The sequence below is a fragment of the Marmota marmota genome, unplaced genomic scaffold (assembly GCF_001458135.2).
Source record: "Marmota marmota marmota unplaced genomic scaffold, marMar, whole genome shotgun sequence".
In the NCBI taxonomy this organism is placed as follows: Eukaryota; Metazoa; Chordata; class Mammalia; order Rodentia; family Sciuridae; genus Marmota; species Marmota marmota.
This window is the reverse complement of record NW_026000101.1, coordinates 2813842-2821538: the sequence shown is the minus strand read 5'-3', so window position 1 is coordinate 2821538 and position 7697 is coordinate 2813842. Positions and strand designations below refer to the sequence as shown.

The following is a 7697-nucleotide window of genomic DNA, read 5'->3' as shown; positions in this document are numbered from 1 at the left end:
CTCGATAGATGCAGAAAAAAAGCATGTGGCAAAATACAGCACCCCTTTATGTTCAAAACACTAGAAAAACTAGGTATAACAGAAACATATCTCAACATGTAAAGGCTATCTATGCTAAGCTTCAGGCCAACATCATTCAAACAGAGAAAAATTGAAGGCATTCCCTCTAAAATCTGGATCAAGACAGGGATGCCCTCTTTCACCACTTCTATTCAACATTGTTCTTGAAACACTGGCCAGAGCAATTAGACAGACAAAAGAAATTGAAAGGATATGTATAGGAAAAGAAGAACTTAAATTAGCTCTATTTGCTGACAATATGATTCTATACCTAGAAGACCCAAAAAACTCCACCAGAAAACTTCTAGAACTAGTGAATGAATTCAGCAAAGTAGCAAGATATAAAATAAACACCCATAATTCAAAGACATTTCTGTATATCAGTGACAAATCCTCTGAGAAGGAAAAGAGAAAAATTACCCCATTCATAACATCCTCAAAAAAAATAAGATACTTGGGAATCAACTTAACAAAAGAGGTGAAAGATCTATACAATGAAAACTACAGAACCCTAAAGAGAGAAATCAAAGAAGACCTTAGAAGATGGAAGTATCTACCTTGCTCTTGGATAGGCAGCATTAATATTATCAATGAACATACTACCAAAAGCACTATACAGATTTAATGCAATTCCAATCAAAATACCAATGGCATTCCTCATAGAAATAGAAAAAGCAATCATGAAATTCATCTGGGAAAATAAGATACCCATAATAGCTAAAGCAATCCTAAGCAGGAAGAGTGAAGCAGGTGGTATCACTATACCTGACCTTAAACGATACTATAGAGCAATAGTAACAAAAACAGCATGGTATTGGAACCAAAACAGGCTGGTAGACCAATGGTACAGAAAAGAGGACACAGAGACTAACCCACAAAATTACAATTATCTTATATTAGACAAAGGTGCCAAAAACATGCACTGGAGAAAAGAGAGCATCTTCAACAAATGGTGCTGGGAAAACTGGAAATCCATATGCAACAAAATGAAATTAAACCCCTATCTCTCACCATGCACAAAATTTAACTCAAAATGGATCAAGGATCTAGGAATTAAACCAGAGACTCTACATCTAATAGAAGAAAAAGTAGGCCCTAATCTTCATCATGTGGGATTAGGCCCAGCTTCCTTAACAAGACTCCCATAGTGCAAGAATCAAAACCAAGAATCAATAAATGGGATGGAATCAAACTAAAAAGTTTCTTTTCAGCAAAAGAAATAATCTTTGAGGTGAACAGAGAGCCTACATCCTGGGAGCAAATTTTTAGATCTCACATATCAGATAGAACACTAGTCTCTAGAGTATATAAAGAACTTAAAAAGCTAAACAACAAAAAAACAAATAACCCAATCAACAAATGGGCCAAGGACCTGAACAGACCCTTCTCAGAAGAGGATATAAATCAATCAATAAATATATGAAAAAATGCTCCTCATCTCTAGCAATAAGAGAAATGCAAATCAAAACCATTCTAAGACATCATCTCACTCCAGTCAGAATGGCAGCTATTAAGAATATAAACAACAATAAGTGTTGGCGAGGATGTGGGGAAAAGGGCACACTCTTACATTGCTGGTGGGACTGCAGCCAATTTGGAAAGCAGTATGGAGATTCCTTGGAAAACTGAGTATGGAACCACCATTTTACCCAGCTATTCCTCTCCTCGGACTATATCCAAAGGACTTAAAAACAGCATACTACAGGGACACAGCCACATCAATGTTTATAGCAGCATAATTCACAATAGCTAAACTGTGGAGCCAAAGTAGATGTCCTTCAGTGGATGAATGGATAAAAAAATGTAGTATATATACACAATGGAATTTTACTCAGCATTAAAAAAGAACAAAACCATGGCATTTGCAGGTAAATGGATGGTGTTGGAGAAGATAATGCTAAGTGAAGTCAGCCAATCCCCAAAAAACAAATGCTGAATGTTTTCTCTGAAATAAGGAGGTTGACTCATAGTGGGATTGGGAGGGAGAACATGGGAGGAACAGATGAATTCTAGATAGGGAAGAGGGGTGGGAGGAAAAAGGAGGGGGCAGGGGATTAGCAAGGATGGTGGAATGTGATGGACATCATTATCCAAAGTACATGTATGAAGACTTGAATTGGGTGTCAACTTATTTTATATATAAACAAAGATACAAAAATTGTGGTGTATATGTGTATTAAGAATTGTAATGCAAAAAAAATAATAATAGCATTACCTTAGATTAGGTAGAGGGAAATTAAAGGAGAGGAAAGCACAGGATGTGGGGATAAGAAAGATAGTAGAATGAACAGACATTATTACTGTATGTATGTATGTGATTCTACAATATGTGATTCTACAATATGTATACTCAGAAAAATGAGAAATTATATCTCATCTATGTATGATAATTCAAAGTATATAAGTGCATTCTACTGTCATGTATAACTAACTAAAACAAATTTTAAAAATTTAAAAAATAAATCACAGCCATTATGAAAAACAGTTTGGAGTTTCCTTAAAAAGCTAGAAACAGAACTACCATGTATCATCCAGCAATCCCACTACTGGGTGTATATAGCCAAAGGACCTGAAGTTTGTAGGTCAAAGAGACACCAACATGTCCACATTTATTGTAGTACCATTCACAATAGTTAAGATATAGAACAATCCAGGTACCTACCAGTAAATAAATGGATGCAGAAAATGTGGTAATATACACAATGGAATTTTACTGTCAAAAAAATAAATTCTGTCATTTGCAGCAATATGGATGGAACTGGAGGACATTACGCTAAGGGAAATAAGTCAGGCACAGGAAGACAAATACTGCATGTTCTCCCTAACATGTAGAAGCCCAAATGTTGAATAGAATAGTGGTCACCAGATCCCAGAAAGCAGGCGACAGAGAGAGGATGGTTAATAGGTACAGGAGTACAATAGGGTAGGAGAAATCACTTCTAACATCCTATAGCATACTGGAATAACTACAGTTGACTAACTAATTAAATATTTCAAAATAGCTAGTAGAACAGATTTTGAATGTTCTCAATACAAGAAATGATAAATGTCTAAGATGATAGTCAGTTAACCTGAATGATCATAATGAATTGAATACAAAATTGAAATGTCACACTGTACTTTGTAAATAAAATTACTACACATCAATCAAAATAAAAATATATTTTAAAAAATGTTTTTCACTTCTTCACCTTGAGAAATTCCTTTTTTAAAAAAAAGCACATTCAAGGGAGTAAATTCCATGATATGGTGACAGTGAAGCAGAATCCCATATTTTTTTTTCTGGACGTGAAGGATAGTATTTAGAAAACATTCTGATTTGGTATAGTGTAGTTACAGAGGAAGTCATGAGATCTTCACAGGAGGGAGACAGAGCAGGTACTTCAAATGTACTACCTAATCACTATAATCTCAAGAGGAAGGTGTCATTATTCTCATTTTAAGGAGAAATAAACTGAATCTCTGAAGGTTAAGTAAAATGTCTAAGGTCACTCAACTCTTAAGTAATGGAGTGCTCTTTGCACTCCGACAATTAGTCTCCTGTGTTTTGAACACAATGCTGCCTTTTCACCTTACCATAATATCTCATCAGCAAAATGAGCTAAATGCTCAGCAAGGTACAGATGTACAGATTTCCTCAGAATAGGCCTCATATTCCTTTGCATTAGAAAATGCTCAGTAGTTCTTGGAAGGGAGACGTGGACTTGGTGCTTCAATTACCTGCTGGATTCATATCTCATTTTGAGCTATTAGAAAAAGTAGATGTATATTCATAGATTTGGAGAAGATCAAGGAAACAAAAGTGAATGGCACTGCTCTTTTCCCACCTGAATTCTGAATGCACGGAGAGAGAGAGACAAAGAAACGAGCAGATTGGAGCCAAAATACCTCCTTTATTTCTACCAAAAGGTAGGTGGAGGGGCATAGCTTTAGGTCTGTCTCCCAGCCAGGAGGGTTTGCCTGTATAATATGTACCCCAGAATTAGGGTTGTGTACCACAGGCCAACTGGGCAACCTTGGGCCTTTCTCCACTGGGGCCTGTGTCTGTTAATGTACAGCAGAGAGGAGCCAACCAGTATGTGAGCCTCCGTCGGGAAGTTTGTTCCTACAGAAAGAGAGTGAATACAGCACTGAGCTTCACAGAGGCCCAGTTCCTTCTCAAAATCTCAAATCAGAGTATTTACTCTACCCCTGACTGTGTGAAAAGGTTCTGAAGAAAGAATCTAAGAGGAGCATGTCGGGGTGGGGGGGAATTTCCCTTTTGAAAACCAGGAATAAGGAATATGCATTACCTCCCCATTGTAGTTTAGATATGAGTTGCCCCCCGAAAAGTTCACATGTGAGACAATGCAAGGATTTTCAGAAGTAAAATAATTAGATTATGATGGGTGTAATCTAATTGGTGGATCAATCCACTGATCATGGATTAACTGGTCACTAACTGTAGGCAGGTAGGACATGGCTGGAGGAAGTAGGTCACTCCGGGTATGGACTTGGGGTTTATATTTTGTCCTTGGAGAGCAGAGCTCTGCTTCTTGGTTGCCATGTCCTGAGCTGCTTTCTTCCACTATACCCTCCCATCATGATGTGCTGCCTCACCTTAGGCCCTATGGTGAGTCGACTATGGAGTCGGCTGAACCTCTGGAACCGTGAGCCAAACAAACTCTTCTTCCTCTAGGTTGTTCTTGTTGGGCATTTTAGTCACAGAGATGAAAGGCTAACTAAACACTCCCTAAGAAGTTTCATTGTCTAATCTAATGACACTTGCTGACAAGGCCTGGGTAGAAGAGACCCTAATAGGTCAAAACTGGAAGAGAGTGTCCTTTAACCAAAGCTGCATTCAAGTACCCAGACCTAGAAGGTGAGCAGGGCAGTGGATCAGGAAACCAAAGAGGAGCAGAGAGCTGTTCACCAAAACAGAGGATGACCAGGAATAGTATCTAGTGCTTGGGTGTGAAAGTCAGAGAAATGGGAACAGGAGTCGAGTCAAGCAATAGCAGTAATAAACAAACACCTGAAACCAGAGCCTTTGCCTGTGCCTGAGTTTTATAAGCCCACAGCAGCATGCTACATAAAAAAAAAGGTCCCTAAAATCATAAATCCAAAAATGGCTGAATTTCATTAAACCTCTAGGGCTGTTCTTTCCACAGATGTGACAACACAGTTGTTTATGTACCAAATCAGTGACTCTCAAATGACATCTTTTGAAGGAGTTGCTGGCCTGTTACAGAATCAGTCAGAATAATTACTAAAAGTACAAATTCCTAGATCCTGCCCCTAGATAATTGACTCAGGAGTAGGTCTACACTGGAGCTCACAAGTCTGTTCTTAACAACCACCCCAGGCAATTCTTAAGTGCAGCCACAGTTTAGGTACCTTGTTCTAGCTGGTACCATATCAGGAAAGGCCACTAAAAATCATAAAGGAGTAGTTAAGATTTTGTCTGGGCTTTGCAGCAGGGTGTAAACCATTCCAGACCAGGAGGTTTCTCTGGGCACCTGAGCTACCTCTGGAGAAGGGGCAGGGTTCTCACCTGATATGGAGGACTCCTCACCATGAGGCAGACTCACTTTCATTGTAATGATGCAGCAGGAGACAGAGGAGCTGGCTGGCCTCATAGCCTCCCCAGCACTTCTTCAACAGGGAGAAAATGTTTCACAGAGGAAGCCCATGTCTCCTAGTATTTTGATCATTTTTATTCCAGTACCTCACTTGCTTCTGGCTGTGAGCATTGGGGTACATCAAGATAGGGACCAGGGTTCCAGGACATTCCATGTCCCTCAATCATTCCCTGCTACCTAACCATGGTGTATCTCAGAATTTATAAACTATCTACAGATAAGTGGTGTCCCAACACATATGGTATACATGTAAATGCACATATACATAGTCTAAAAATTTTATGTCAAAGTACTCATTCCTTCAAAAAAAATGCAGTCCTTTGCACAGAAAGGAAAGGCTTTTAAACAAAAATGAGGGAGGGTCTGGGGGGTCCGGTCGCAGCTCGAGGCCTGAAGGTGTTGGGAGGATATGACGATGACAACGACGACGACAACCGTGACCCCGGTCACCTGAGCCTCCTGGCCATGGAGGCCTCAGCACCCAGGCAGCAGCAGCAGCACCAGCTTGCAGCAACAAAGATCAGGAACCTGCCCTGGGTTGAAAAATACCAGCCACGGACACTGAATGATCTCATTTCTCATCAGGACATTCTGAGTACCATTCAGAAATTCATCAGTGAAGACCGACTGCCACGCCTGCTTCTTTACGGCCCTCCAGGGACAGGAAAGACGTCCACCATCCTAGCCTGTGCTAAACAGCTATGCAAAGACAAAGAATTTGGCTCCATGGTCCTGGAGCTGAATGCTTCAGATGACGGAGGAATAGATATTGTTCGGGGGCCAATCCGTAGCTATGCCAGCACAGGGACAATATTTAAGAAAGGGTTTAAGCTAGTGATCTTGGATGAAGCTGAGGCCATGATGCAGAATGCCAGAATGCCTTGAGAAGAGTGATTGCAAAATTCACTGAAAATACCAGATTTTGCCTCATCTGTAACTATTTGTCCAAGATCATCCCCACCTTGCAGTCTCGGCATATGATGTTCTGGTTTGGTTCCCTGACACCTGAACTCATGGTTCCCCATCTGGAACATGTCATAGAAGAAGAGAAAGTCAATATAAGTGAAGACGGGATGAAAGCACTTGTGACTCAGCAGAGATATGCGAAGGGCTCTAAATATTTTGCAGAGCACCAATATGGCCTTCAGGAAGGTGACAGAGGAGACTGTCTACACCTGCACAGGGCACCCGCTCAAGTGTGATATCGCCAACATTCTGGACTGGATGTTGAATCAGGACTTCACCACAGCCTACAGAAATAACATGGAGTTGAAAACTCTGAAGGGTTTGGTGTTGCATGACATCCTGACCGGGATTCACTTATTTGTTCACAGAGTGGACTTTCCATCGTCAGTTCAAATACATTTATTGACCAAAATGGCAGACATGGAGTACAGGCTTTCTGTTGGCACCAGTGAGAAGATTCAGCTGAGCTCCCTCATTGCTGCCTTTCAGGTTACCTGAGACCTGATTGTGGCAGAGGCCTATGTGCTCCAAGCCCATCTCCACATCTCGGGTCTATCACTGGAGAACAGAGGACTCAGTTATAGGTGTAGCGGTGGGATGAAGCCAGTCTGCCCAGGTCTTGGAAAACTCTGGTCCAGGAGTGGACAGGCAGATATTTAAAAAGCACTGTCTGGTTGATTGAAACACCAAAATAGAAAACAATTTTAACATATACCTATCTTATCACACTGCTTTTTACTTTTTTAGTATTTTTACCCTTTAGTTGCTTCCAAGAAATTGGCCTATCCCATTTTGGTCTGTAACATGAGGTTTCCAAATCTACTGTGGTCCGAATGTCTTTCAACTCAAGGAAATCACCTCCCAAGTTTATCAAACTAGTATTTGGCATTGTCTACTTCATAAACAGGAGCTAGTGAATTTCTGGCCCAAACTGTTCTATCTTATAACTAATCTTTTTGTTTCCCCTCTTGCAGTAGAATTTGTAGCAGGTCTCAGTGGTGTGGACAATAGGGAAAAACTTGAAGTTTTAAATACAGAGCTAGTCTCTGA

At 40.2% G+C, this 7697-nt stretch overlaps 1 pseudogene; it reads left to right on the top strand.

Moving 5' to 3' along the window:
* The first annotated feature begins 6017 nt into the window (after positions 1 to 6017).
* On the top strand, positions 6018 to 7307 carry LOC107147605 (annotated as a pseudogene).
* Positions 7308 to 7697: the final 390 nt, after the last annotated feature.